General features: G+C 28.1%; 1 long non-coding RNA gene across 1 annotated transcript; it reads right to left on the bottom strand.

The window, feature by feature from the left end:
• Positions 1-9921: 9921 nt before the first annotated feature.
• Positions 9922-12020, bottom strand: LOC121207651 (uncharacterized). The gene is made up of 2 exons (XR_005902755.1): positions 11919-12020; positions 9922-10278 (listed from the first exon to the last, which is right to left on the bottom strand). It is a non-coding gene; the product is annotated as an uncharacterized lncRNA (long non-coding RNA).
• Between the last annotated feature and the right edge of the window lie 3491 nt (positions 12021-15511).

Genomic DNA, 15511 nt, shown 5'->3' with positions numbered 1-15511 from the left:
GCTTAAATCCTACCCAATTCACAAACTCAATTATAAAATCAGATTCAAAACTAAGCCCAAATAATAAAAACCTAGCACAATACAACCTAAACTTATTTTTTTTAAAAAAAGAAAAAGACAAAAAAGATAAAACCCTAGCCACCTTGCTTCCCACTTGCACCTACTCCATCACCTTGCCTCCCACTTGCACCTACTCCACCACCTTATCTCCCACTTGCACCTACACCATCAAATGGAGAAGAGACATAAAATGATAAGAAATGTATGTAAGATGGCTATAAAAGCAAAACCAAAAGTCCATTGTAAGGAAAAGGAGGAGGAAAGAATTGTATTTTTGAAAGCTTTTTTTGATACAAAAAAAAAGATAAGAATGTAAAAGCAAAAGGTTTGCAAGTAAATCTGAAATAAAAAAAGCGAGTATTGAAGAAGAAAAGATTCGAACGCGTTAAGGTTTTTATTCCTTTTTTCCTTTTTATTTTTACTTTTTTGTACATATAAATATTTTTTCTTTTTTTCTTTTTTTTTCTTTCAAAAATAGTATACATATATTTAGATATAAAAATAAAAAAGAAAACAAAAAATAATACATTTTTTAAATTCCGGCCACTGCGCACGGTGGCCGGCGACGGCGGCAAAGACGGCGGACGGCGCCGGTCCGGCGCCTGGGTACTGACCGGACCATGGCCGGAATGGGGAAAGAGGGAGAGAGTTGAGAGCTTTGTTTTATTTTTTATTTTATTATTTTTACTATTATTTATATTATTATTATTTCTCATGTATATATTATTATTTATATTATTATATTATATATACCATCTCCATATTTATTTATATTATTACTATCATTATTGCTACTTCTATTATTTTTTATTTCTGACTATTATTATTATATATATATGTATTATTGTTTGTATTATTATTATTATTATTATTATTATCACCCCTATTGTTATTACTTTACTTTTGTATTCTAATATATTATTAATATTACTCATATTTTCATTATTTTTGCTATTACTATTATTATATATTAGTGTATATTTTTATGTATATATATATTTATATATAGTATTGTTTTTTATTACTTTAATTTAATATTTTTATTATATTTGCTTTTTGTATTTCTATATTTATTATTATTATTATATAGTAGTGTGTATTTCTATTATATACATATATATATATATTTTTATATATAGTATTATTATTTACTTTACTTTAATATTATTATTATCAATATATCCAACCCAATAATAATTCTTTCATAAAAGTAATATTCCGTATTTGGTAATTCGAGACAATCGTGCCCTAACTTACTGGGTTTCGATTTTCTCCTTTAACCTAAATAACGAAATACTCTTTTAAATCGCGACATGAGTTTTGAAAAATGCTTATTCTCGGAGATACGAGGTGTTGTGCCCTAACTTACCGGGTATGATATTTTGTTATCTCAAAATAAGATTTTTGCAAGTAAAAACAATATTTGGTATTCGGAAATTCGAGGAAACATGCCCTAACTTACTGGGTTTCGATTTTCCTCGTTCACATTAACTATCACTATCACACGATAACTTTTATAAAAAAAAATAACTTATGTTGCTTCAATAGTTGACGAAAGTTTTTTCCTTCCCCATATCATTTATTCACGCCCTCCGTCAATTATTTTCGTTTGTTAATTTTTTAATAATACATTAATTAAAAGATTTGGTTTATTTAAAAAAGATTTAAGGGTATAAAAAATTCTGAAATTTTTATAAGAAAAATAATTAAGTTTTTTATTTTTTAATCAATTAGATACTTAAATTTTTAAAATGTATTAAAAAGGCTTTTAAACTTTTTTAAAAAAAGTAATTAAGTTTCTTTTTTTTCACTTAATTGAGTACTTGAACGGTTAAAATCCATCAAAAAGACCCTTTAATACTTAACTTGAATAGTTGACCATTAAGTTAATTGTCCCTAATTTTTTTTAATTAAAATCATCTCGTGTCACAACTACGACGTGACATGTGACAAAAAAATTATAAAAATTATTAAATTTTAATAAAAATATAAAATTTTATAAATATCATAAAATAATTTATAAAATGCATCAAAAGGGTCATTTAACTATTAACTTTAACCATTGACCATTAAAGTTAATGACCGCTAGTTTTTTCAGTTAAAATCATCACGTGTCGCAACACAGCGTGATATTGGGGGATGCAAAACTCGATTTAACTCGAAAAAATTGAATAAAAATTTGAATTTTGAGTTAAACGAATCGAGTTAATCGAGTTATTCGAGTCAACTTAGATTTTTTTTTGAATTTCGAGTTTGAATCTAGTTGAATTTTCGAATTCGAATAACTCGATTAATTCGAATAAACCGAATATCAAATTATAATATTTTACATTTTTACCCCAAACCCTCAAACATTTTTACTTTTCCCCCAAAACTTTTACTCCCCTCCCATCCCAACCCCCCCCCATCTACCCCAAATCCATTCCTCATCAATTTTTTTTAATATTTTCTTTCCAAAATTTTACTCCTCCATTTACTGTCCCTCCAAATTTTACTCCCAAAAACCCTCAAAACTTTTTATTTTCCCCCAAAATTTTTACTCTCTCCCACTTTTCCCCTAAAACTTTTACTCCCCTCCCATCCCCCCTTTTTTAAAAATATTTTCTCTCCAATATTTTACTCCCCAAAACTTTTTATTTCCCCTAAGGTAAAGGGTGGGAAGTAAAAGTTAAAATCATCCAAAAAAATCCCTAAACCTAAATAATAATTTTATTTATATATATGATTTATATTATTAAATTAAATTTCACATTTTGTACTATTTAAATTATTGAATTGTTTAATCATATTGAATATTATATTAAAATTGAATTATTAATAATGCCATAAAATATTTGTGTTAAAATTTTATGTTGGTATCAATTTCATATTTTTTCTTTAAAATAAATTTTATTAAAAAATCACATTTTTACATTTAATATATTTTTTAATTTCAAAATACATAATCAAAAGATTGTTGAAGCAACTAAGTAAGCAAAGAAGCTAACTCGTATATAAAAGATTAATAAATAAATTATGATGTGATGAAAGTTAATAGCAAATTTGATTATATGGACAAATTTGATTACGGTGGATAACAGTGGTTACAATGACCCAAAATTATTTTTTAAAGTTTAACTCGAACAAATATATTCGATTCGAATTTCATCTCACTCGACTCGATTCGAGAAAATTTCAAATCGAGTTATGATGATAACATATGATTCCTCAACTCGATTAACTCGAAATTTTTTTATTCGATTCGATTCAATTTGAACGAACGCTCACCTCTAGTGTGATATATGTGGCGAAAAATGATTAAAAAAAAAGAAAAATTATAAAATTATAAAATACTTCTTTTGGTATGATAATTTTTATAATTTTTACGAATTTTATATTTTTTTATATTTTTTATAATTTTCTTAGGATTTTATCAAATTTTACAATTTTTTACAATTTTTATTTTTTGAATTTTTAATAAAATTTAAATATTTTTTTATTTTTATTAAAATTTAATAATTTTTATTTTTTATCATTTTTTTGTCATATGTCATACTGTGGTTGTGACACATTATGGTCTTAACTGAAAAAATTAAAAACAGTTAAAATTAACAGTCAAAAGACATTTTTAATGCATTTTGACAGTTCAAATACCTAATAACTTTTTTTTGAAGAATTTTTACACCTTAAATAAAAAACAAATAATATAAGAAGTGGTTGAATATTTAATTTCATTCAATTGCATCACTTTCAATTTGTGAAGCTGCCATCTGATTTGAATACAAATAATTAACTAAAAATATATATAAATATTAAAAGCATGCCGTAAGATTCCTTTAGAAAAACCCATAACTGTCATGAAAATAATAGAAATGGTATTTTAGGGTTTTAGTTAGATGAGAGTACGAGATAACATGGAATAAAAGGAAACGTAAAAGGGAAGGAAAAACACGTAATTAATTGGAAAAAAGTTGCTGAAAAACAATCACAATCTTATGTGAAGGTAACATCACACATCTAATCCATCTTAATGAGTAACGTGAAAATTAAGTTTATTTCAAATAAAAATATTATTAATTAAAAATATATAAATCATATAATATATAAACAATTCAAAAAAATTTTAAAAATAATTTTAAAATATATAAATATGAATTTTAAAATTTCAAAATAATATATAAACAATTGAAAATTTTTATAAAAATTTAAAAAGATATTTAGGTTTTTTAAAAATTGCAAAAAGAAAAGTTAAAATTTCAAAAATATATATTCTAGAATAAATTTGAAAATTTATTCGAAAATTTTAAGTTTTTTTTTTAATTTTAGAATATATTTTTTTGAAAAGATAAGTTTTCTTTTTTCAATTTTTTAAAATTTAAATACTTTTTTTAATTTTTAAAAATATTATATATTATTTTAAGTTTTAAAAATTTATATTTATACATTTTAAAATTTAATAAAAGAAACTTTTAAAACTTTTTAATTTTTTATTTATTATATATGATTTTCTTTTACAATTTTAATTAATATAATACGTAATATTTAAAAAATAAATACGACACATTACGTGTTCTAATAGCACCATGTGGATGATCAACAATGGTCAATGCTAATCAACTATGGTCAACACCAGTCAACAACCAATCAATGATGGTCAATATCGATCAACGATCGATCAACAATGAGTCAAAGTCGAATGTGTTTTTTAATTTAAATCTATTTTTTTAAATAAACTTAATTGCCACATGACTCATTGTGATTGGTTAGATGCACCACGTGACATATTCTAATTGGTGCCACATGGAGATTGTTTTTTTTAACATTGTTACAGAGAAAAAGGTTGAACCGAGTAATAAAATGATAGTTTAAGTGCCCGTTTGGGACAAAAAAATATTAAATACCAAAGTGAAAAAACAAGCATAGTTTGAGAGCCAAATTGAGCATTAAGTTAAATTAAAATAGAAAACCAAAATTACTAGAAAATAAAATGTAAAGCCAAAACTTAGAGGAGGCGATTTCAATTTTTTTTTCTAGCTTTTTAAGATTAACTCAGTTTTCATTAAATTCCTTACTAACTATAAATGCATTTACAAAGAAAGCAAAAAATATTTCGCAAAATAAAATAAATTAAAATGGATCCAAATCATCAAAATCACCTGTTGAGAGAAGTCTTCATTCTACATCTGACAGTTGATTAATACTATAGCTGCACGCAGGCCCAGTTATGGGATGTTTCAGAGTGAGCTGTTCAGGGCCCAAGGTAAAAGACTCTAAAAAAAAGTTTCTTTTAAGATTTTACGTGGAAAAAAAATTTAAACTATAATAAATTAATTAAATGTTTAAAATTCTAAAAAAATTTCAATTTTTATTGTATTATATTTTATAAGAATCTAATTTATTATTTCACCTAAAAACTTAAAAGTATCAAAAACAGGCTGACTACACGATGTAATGGAGTTGCATCTCTCTCATGCTTTCACATCATAAAACAAAACATGAGAACAGTTGTTGTTACCAACTAAACTATATATATCATGTCAAAATCATTTTTTTTTAAAACGGGTAGACTGAAAATGAAAACGAAAAAATAGGAGTAGTCACCAATCCTTTTTGATGAGGTGTGATTGGATCACCTTATAAAATGATTATTTTTAATAAACGATTTTAATTTATTAAAATAATAATTTTTGGTCTACGAAATTCAGAGGGATGGGTTCGGGAGTCGGTTACGCACGAGAAAGGATATTCAGTCATATTCTAAACCTCGTATGTTCAATTTTAAAAGGATATTCAGTCATTTGGATTCAACGACAAAATACTGTACGTTAGGGCACGACTTCCTCGAATTGCCAAATACAGAGCATTGTCTTACTTTAAAATTTTCTCTTTTTAAAAAATCATCAAAACATAAATTTAAAACGATATGGGCTTATTCGAAATATGATACAAAGATAACCGATTATATTTAAACATAGTGCATGTGGGAATAATAAGGCAATAATATAAAACAACTATACGAGTCAAATATAATACTAATGTACTATAATAGTCATAGTAGTATTAACAAACAAATTACAACAATAATGATACATATAGATATGAATAAGTAAAGATGAAATAAACAAATAATGGAAGACGATAATGACAAAGTAATAAATAAATAAATATAAAGAAAAAGTTTAAAAATGTGGGAAGTAAAGAACCAAATTAAAATAAATAAAATTTCAGCCACAATTTGTAATAAAATATATGTAAAATAATAATAATAATAATAATAATAATAATAATCTGACAATGATAATAATAATAACCATAGAATAATAGGAATGACAATAATAATACTATAAGTGAAAACTTAAAGAATTTGATTTTTAAAAATGTATAAGGAATGTGTATAAATAAATAGATGATTAAATGATGATGATGATGAGAATAATATATGTAGTAGAACATAAATAACCTAAATTTTAAAATATATATAGCAAGGATAATAAATGGATAAATGAATAAATAATAACACAATGTGCAGGAATAAGATGAATAATTAATGAAAGAAAATCAAAGTTTGAATGAACAATGAATAAAAGGGATATAAAAATTAAAAAAATGCAAATGAATAATATATATAAAATAAATAAATAAGCAAGCAGATGGGTAACATAAAGTAATAATAAATGCATGAGCAAGCAAATAGGTAAATGAATTAAAATGAAAGGGGTTAATTGAAACTTAAAATAAAATTAAAAGATAAAATTTAAAAAAAAAACAGAAAGGGATGGAATCGAAAATGAAATAAAATTAAAGGGTTAAATTAAAAAGAAAAGAGAATGAGGGTCCAAATATAATGCGCGACAGAAGATAGGGATTAAATGGGCAATTATTTCCTGCTCTCAAAACGACATCACTCTAGGTTTTACCCATTAAAGTGTATTGAGGAAAAATCAAACAGAAATAAAAATAATAGGCCAAATCTAAAAATAAAAGAAATACGGTAGGACCCTATTGAAACCATCCTCAAAAATGGAAGGACTGAGGGCGCAAATATACCCTCAATCCCAAAACACGAGGATCCTAGGCAATCATGGGTCAGGTTGGATTCGGGTCGCCTAAAACAACGTCATTTTATGGCTTTCTGAACTAGCATAAAACGGTGCCGTTTAGCACCTCTATATAAGTTAAATTTAAAAAAAATCATTTTCAAAATCTATTTAAAAAAAACAAAAGAAGCCCCTTTTTTTCTCTCTGGCCCCGATCTAGGGTTTAGCCGAGCTCTAGCGAGTCCTCGCAGTGACTCCGCCATAGGCGAAGGATGGAGTTGCGTGAGAAGCCAGATTTTCTCAGCCCTTTCGACCCTCTCCCTTTTTTTATAAAAAAAACGCAACAACAATAAACCCTCTCCCTGTTGCCTTTTCGAAACCTTGTCAGAACCTCTACAGATTCTTAGGTATTCGAACGCCGGCCACACTCAACGAAGAGGGGAGACGAAAGAACCGGTTAGTTTTTTTCATTATTTATGTATTTATACTTTATGCTTTATAAAAAGAAATAAGAAATCACATTTTGAAAATAGTCTTGCTTTTTTAGATTAATATTCTCTCTTTTTTTGATTGATTGTTTGCAAAAAAAAATTACAACGATGGTGGTGCCTTTTATAGCCGTTTTACACATTGTTTGGTCACTGTTCTCGAACTGTTTGGATTTGTTTCTGCTGCGGTTTCTCTATTGTGTTTGTGCCTGTAATACCCCGAAAATTTTTACAATAAAATATTATCTGTGATATAGTAAAATAAGAAAATAAAGTGACAAAAAGGGAAATTTTGAGTTATGCCAATATTGGGAAGTATATTATGATATATTAATTCAAGAAAGGACTAAATTGTAAAAGTGAGAAAAGTTTTGTTGCACAAGAGTAAATACTCAAAATTTGAGAGGTTAAAGTGTAAATATGTAAATTTTGAAGGACCAATAGTGTAAATATTTTAAGGGTGGAATGATCTAGAAACTAAGGAAAATGGATGAATTAGGATCAAATTAAATAGATGAAGAACTATGAGAGACTAAATTGTAATTTTACCAAATTAAATGATGACTCAAGGATAGAATTTTAAAAGATAATAAAGGGTAAAATGGTCAATTGGAAGAGAGAGAAATCTAGAAAGTAATAATGATGCTAGAGATATTTTGATATTTTATAATTATTTAATTAGATAAATATTATTTTATTAATATTTTAATAAGATATTTTATTATTATTTTATTAGTATATAAAGAAAGAAAGATGAGAAATTCTCATCTATCTTTCCCATGTAAAACCAACGTGAGAAGAAGAAGAAGAAAATAAGTTTTCATTTCTTTACAATTTGGTCCTTCTACCAAAAATTTACCATTTTCACCCAAAAATCAAAAGAATTTTCATAGCTACCAAGAGAGAAAAATGTTAAGGAGACTATGGGAAGTTAGAATATCAAGTTGGATTCAAGAAATGGAAGCTGAAGGAGAGAGAAAATCAAGATGAAGATTGAAATCAATAGAATAAGGTAAGAACATCATGATTTTAATATATTTTTAAGTTTAATATTATTGAAAAAGCATGGGATTAATGTTAATGTAGAGTTTCCTTACATATGGTCCTATGCTCTTGATATGTTAATGAAGAGAAAACAAAAGAAAGTGATGAGAAATAGTGCAGAGAAAGAAAATAAGGGTGTTATAAACATGGTAAATAATATCTTGCACTAAAATAGTTTTGGATAGAAGCAGTAGTCTAACTTTGAAAAATCACCAAAAATTATATAAATCAAATTATAGGATGAATAAAATATCAAATTAAATATTATTGAGTCTACTTTATTATAGAAGAAATTATGTAAGTAATGTAATTGTAAATCATGAGATATAATAAATTTTGTGAGACAAGGTTAGAATAATTTTGGGTTCCCTTGTTCTGACTTTGGAAAATCATCAAAAATTGGAGAAAAATAATTATGGGCTTAAATTTATATGTTTAGAATCTTGAATGAGTCTATTTTCAAGATAAATAAATAGAAACATCATTCAAATTATTTACGAGGAAATAATTAATTTTTAGTGAAGAAGGGTCAGAACTGTCAAATAACAGAATAGGGGTAACTTTAAAGAATAAACTGTACTTATTGACTATACCAAAAATTATTAAAATTTTATGGTAAGAATACATATGAGTCTAGTTTCATAAAAAATTAGCAGATCTTATTTGGAGTTCTATAGCTCCAGATATAAATAATTTAGTGACTATGACACAAATGGACAGCTTGAATATTCATAAAAGTAAATAATAAAAAATATAGATAATGTTACTTACAAGTGTGTTATATACATTAAGAATGTGGAATGGAGAGGAGGAGGAGGAAAATACATATGAATATTCAGCTAGCATTGCTAATTTTCGTGTTTTAGGCTTAAGGACTAAATTGAATAAAAGTAAAATTTCAGGGGCAATTTTATAAAAATGTCAAAAATGACCAAATTGAAGGGAATGAATTGTTTTATTATCTAAATTAATAAATTGAATAAAATTTTCAATTTAAAATCGGGTGAAAATTGGGAAAATGGTAAATTATCAAAATTCTCCTGAATCTTGATATTTCTGCAATTTCACCAGGTAAGTTCGTGTAACTTGAGTTATATTCTTAAATGCTTGAAATGTATGTTATTGATGTGAATATGATTTTAATGTTCATTGTATGAAAATTGATGAAACATTGATATATTTGATAAAAAGGGGAAGAAATCCCGGTTGAACGAAAAGGAACTGACGGTAAAAAGGATCTAGCCCGGACGGGTGATCCTATCCTGATATAGCCCTCCCGAAGAATACGTGTAAAATGGATTTAGCCCGGACGGTTAATCCGAATTAGGGTTTGAATTTAGTCTGGGCTGGTAATTCAGATCCAAGCTCATTAGAGTTGTAACACCTCTCGCCCGCATCCGACGTCGGGATGGGGTTCGAGGTGCTACCTAACTTTTACTAACACTTCTATACTAAACAGGGCCATGAAATCTCAAATAATTAAAATGAATTTATAATCCCATAATCAAAATAGGCCAACACATATGGTCAAAGCCATATCACATACTCTAATATTTAAACTCCTATACATGCCATAGACTTAAAGTACTTGAAATCACTACACCAATAGCATTAGCTTGATAGTGTGATAATATCTCCGACGAACTCTAACCGGAACAAACCTGGAAACCCTAGAGAACATGGAAAAGAAGTGGGTAAGCCATTTATATTTCTTACATGAAAAGAAGTGAGAATATGTTGTAAACTCCAAATTAAGTTCCATAAATTTTCCCTAAAATTAGACTCATTTAAATTTCTTCCATAAAATTTTCAAAATTTTTGGTCAAGCCATTTAGTACAGTTTATTAGTTAAAGTATTCCATGTTTCAGGGTATGACTACTCTGACCCCTGTACACTACGAACAGAATTTCTCCCTGTACAGAATTCCAATGACCATGCCGTTTGTTTCCCATAAAAACAGACTCAATAAGGAATCCATCATGTAAGGTATGACTCTTAATAATTTTTTTACAATTTATGGTGAATTTATAAAATCAGAACAGGGGATCTCGAATTTATTCAGACCCTATTTTACAAGAATTCAAATATCACACAATATCAAATTCTTTTTCTTCCCCTGTTTCTTTCATGTGAAAATATACTCATTAAGATTTAATCCCATATTTTATTCTACCTCTAAATCATTTTCCACTATTTTTAGTATATTTTCAAAGTTACACTACTGCAGTAACTCAAATCTGTCAAGGCTAAGTTACTCATTCATGATCATTGTTCACAAAATTAATACAACATCATTTCATCTATCATGGTAAGAACACATATTATGCATCTCATAGGCTTAGTATACATACTTGCACAACTCGTAACATAGCTCAAGTGCATACTCACCAATGACTTACCTCATTGGGACCATCATCAACTCTTTCCTTGGATTACTCGTTGAACACTTGGAATACTAATTGGATTCTCGGAAAAGCCTTTGCACATAAGTGCCTCAATTGTAGCTAAAGCTACCTCATATCTCATGACATTTCAATGCTCACTCTCGAGCTAGTCATCTAGACTCATAATTCCTAGTGACATGTCACTCTTATCCTATTCTATTCCAAATGTTCAAACGGGATTTTTCCTCGTCTATTAAGGCTGTCTTATCATATTTCTATTAATCACATACACATTAATATTTGTACAATTCATGTAATGATAACATTTAAATATATGTATAACATGGTATTGTTTACATACGAACTTACCTCAATACCACAAAGGTAAAAAAAAAGACGTAATTATCCCTTAATCGATTTCTTTCCGTTCTAGGTCCAAATCTCGATTTTCATCATCTAAAACATCACATTCAACTTATTAAAACAATGTGCTGATCAAATGTCCATTGACACACTTGGGCTATTTTTACAATTTTGCCCCTATATTTTACCAAAATTACCAAATTACCCCTAGGCTCGTAAAATAATTTTTATCACATTTCTTTACTCCTTGAGTCTAGATGAACCATTTTCATAACTATAGCAACTCATAATTTCAACTATTTCACACATTTACAACTCATTTTACAACTTAGCAATCTAGTCCTTTTTAAGGTGTTTTCATGCAATTTCTTTCACAAGAGTTGTTTATTAGACAACTAGAACTCATAATCTTCCATAAAAACACAACAAACAACACATTTACTCTCATGGCAAAACCCTAGACTCTTCATCATTTTGCACAATAGTCCCCTCTTATGAAAGCTCATGCTTTAGGGGTTACAAAAATGTAAAAATCTTCAAGAAAGACATTAAAATCACTTACTTGCTAAGCCTCAAAGTTGCTGAAAATATGAAGCTTTCAAAACCCATTTTTTGGCTGAAAAAATCGGTGGAGAGAAGATGAAAAAGGGATGATATCATCCTATTTTTATTTTATTACCTATTTGGTCAAAAGTCATCTAATATCCCATAAATTTTGGCTTTTTTAAAAATTTTGTCTCCCCCTGGCGGGCCACACACTTAAAAAGGGTCCAATTTCCCTTTAAAGGCCTCCAATTTTAGTTCTCTAGTCTATTAACACCTTTAGGCACTAAAATACAACTTTTACCTTTTACGCGATTTAGTTTTTTTTTTTAAATTGGACTAGAAATTGCTACAATTAACTTACCAAAATTTACATGCACTTATAAAATTATATTATAACACATAAAATAATACTAAAATAATTTTCTCTGGCCTCGAAATAGTGGTCCCGAAACCACTGTTCCGACTAGGCCCAAAATCGGGCTGTTACAAGAGTAATTGTCGTTGCAAGGGATTTAGCCTGAACTGGTAATCCTACTGTAAGGATGAGGTTCGAGGGAGTGTGCTTTCTGAAATGAAATGTGTAAGACCATGGTTGAAAGATACCATGACAACATGATATGAAATGTGTAAGACCATGGTTGAAAGATGCCATGGCAACATGATATGAAATGTGTAAGACCATGGTTGACAGATACCATAGCAACATGATATGAAATGTGTAAGACCATGGTTGAAAGATACCATGGCAACATGATATGAAATGTGTAAGACCATGGTTGAAAGATACCATGGCAACATGACGGGAAATGAATAAGACCATGGTTGAAAGATACCATGGCAGCATTACATGAAATGAATAAGACCATGGTTGAAAGATACCATGGCAACGTGACATGAAATGAACAAGACCATGGTTGAAAGATACCATGGCAACATGACGGAAAATGAGTAAGACCATAGTTGAAAGACACTATGGCATCATGTCAAAGATAAATAAGACCGTGGATGGAAGACGCTGTGACATCTATTGAACAATTGATATTCAGGTAATATGTATCAGATGACGAATGGATATATGAAATGGTAGTGTGAAATGTTTACAAGAACTGGTCATATGGAAATATATGTACAAAATAGTTGTATGAAATAATTATGAAGATAGATAAACGAAATAAGAATAAGTACATGGAATATAATTTATGTTAAGTTTGATATAAACTATTACCAGAATAAATATACATAAAATATACGGAAATGATGGAGCATGAAATATTGATATAATGAAATGATTGATATATACTTATGAAAAAATGGTAACAGAATGATATGTTTCATGACATGTACATATATGATTATCTTTGATATGTTGATACAAGAAAATTATGTAAGTAAAGACAATTATTAAACTCAAGTGTGACATGTCGAGAAAATAAGTATATCAATGTTGAATTTATATGAAATATGTGCAAGTATACTAACAATGATGTTGTTTGACGCTTAGACAAGTGCTAGGCTATTGATTGAATGGTAACATGTTTAATTATAAGGAGCATTGAAATGGTAAGTACTTAGATGAAAATAAATTTTAAGATTTTGCGAAATTTTTTTTCTATGATCCCGATTTAATTCCGGTTGGTTTCTAATGTATGTTTAAGGCTTCGAGGGCCCAATAGAGAGTCGTTATGATTATTTTCAAAATATGAATAATAAATGACTCAGAATTATCTGAAAATATTTAGTAAACTCCAGTAATGCCTTGTACCCTATTCCGACAATGAATACGGGTAGGGGGTGTTACAGTGCCTCTCTTTTTTGTTTTGTTTGCAAGTATTAGGGAGGTCAACAAAAAGGGGTTTTGCCATTTCGGTATAATATGACCAAGGGTGCCAGGTCTTGGGGGGTGGGTGTGCTGGAGCAACCGTACTACGCACATGGGGCAGCAGCGTTAGAAACCCTAGGGTTTCTGGCTTTCCAAATTTTTTTTTAAATTTTGGGCCTGTCGGGCTTCATTATTTTGGGCTAGGGTTAATTGAGCTAGTGTAATTGGGCTGATGATCTTTATAAGGGACTTCAACAATTATTATTATTTGGTTTTAATGTGTTTGGGCCCAGGCTGGGCAAAATAGGCCTGTTACATATCATAAAAACAAACAAAATAAAAAAAATTGACTTACCACATTGAGGTATTGTTTTTAATATAAATTTATGAAATAGCTTCGGTTATCAATCAATTGGTTCTATGTTAGATAAAAAATTCTCTGGTTCTCGATTAAAAAAATTAAAAAATGGTCAATTAAGTATAATTTTCTTTTTTAAATATATTATTTAATTATTATTTTTCATCATTGTTTGAAAAAAAAAGAAAAAAAATACTTGGCCAGATTCAATAAGGGACAACATAACCCATGCAGTGTTGACAGTATGCAGCTTGTCTCCCTCATGATTAGTATAAACCTGTTCCACGTGCATGTATCATTAATTTTAATTAATTATAAAATAAGTTAAGTATGTCTTTGTCGATTCAGTATTAACTCAATTGGTATGTGTATTGTTGTCAATGTAAGAGGACATAAGTTCGAGTACGTTGAAGCGTATTACCTTATTATTTATGGGTTGGAGAGGGGTTATAGGTAGACTTATTCACTGGTCGAGCTATCCGCCCAAGCTTGTCCGCCCGAAATTTGAGAGGGTTTGAGTGAAAATATTAGGTTCAAAAAATGAGTTTGGACAAAAAAATTTAGACTTGTTTAAAAACAGATAAAGTGGAACAGGTTTGAACATATTCTTTAAAAGATAAGTTAAGTATAAACTTGTTCCACATGCGGCTTGAACATTCAAGGCTCGAGCCCGGCCCGTTTTTAAGTTTATAATACTTTATATTATATTATTTTTATATATTATGTAATTTAGAACACATTAAAAAAATAAACCTATACAAAATATATAATACTACTCTAATGTAAACATTAAAATAATGTTGAGATGACTATATAAAAATTTCAATAAAAATGTATAAAATTATTAAATATTAAAATAATGTAATATAAATATATTTTTTTTAAAAATTAAAAATAATATGGGCGGCTCTAAAATGGGCTTGATTAATCTTTTGTAAATATAGACGTGTTTGGGCAAAATTTAAAGCCCATATTCGAGTCAGGTCGAGCTTGGCAAACATAAAATATGTTAATATCATGCTTAGGCCCGATTCGAACTTGACCCGACCCGACCCGACCCATGAATACCTTTAGTTATAAGTAGCTTTAAATATTGTGTAAAAAAAACAAATATAATTAAAAACTTATAATGAGATTGCCTACCCACATCTAAAACTCTCTCATAAGATAAAGTGGTATAAAACACTTAAAAAATATTTTAAATAAACTTTATTACATCATCAACATGGATATTGTAGATCCAAATTTAGTAAATATATATTTTAAAAGTAAAATTGATTTAAATATTATTTATAGTAAATAAGTTTTTTCTTTTTTGAAAATTCGACTGGACTTTTATAAAATCTTAAACCTTAATAAATAAATAGTTTCAGCAACACTAGACTTGAGACCAGTTAAGAAAGCTAATTAAAACAAGAACAAAGCAAGAGGA

The sequence above is a fragment of the Gossypium hirsutum genome, chromosome A10 (genome assembly GCF_007990345.1).
Source record: "Gossypium hirsutum isolate 1008001.06 chromosome A10, Gossypium_hirsutum_v2.1, whole genome shotgun sequence".
In the NCBI taxonomy this organism is placed as follows: Eukaryota; Viridiplantae; Streptophyta; class Magnoliopsida; order Malvales; family Malvaceae; genus Gossypium; species Gossypium hirsutum.
Note: the sequence above shows the minus strand (reverse complement) of the source record. Positions and strands in the feature narration are given on the sequence as shown.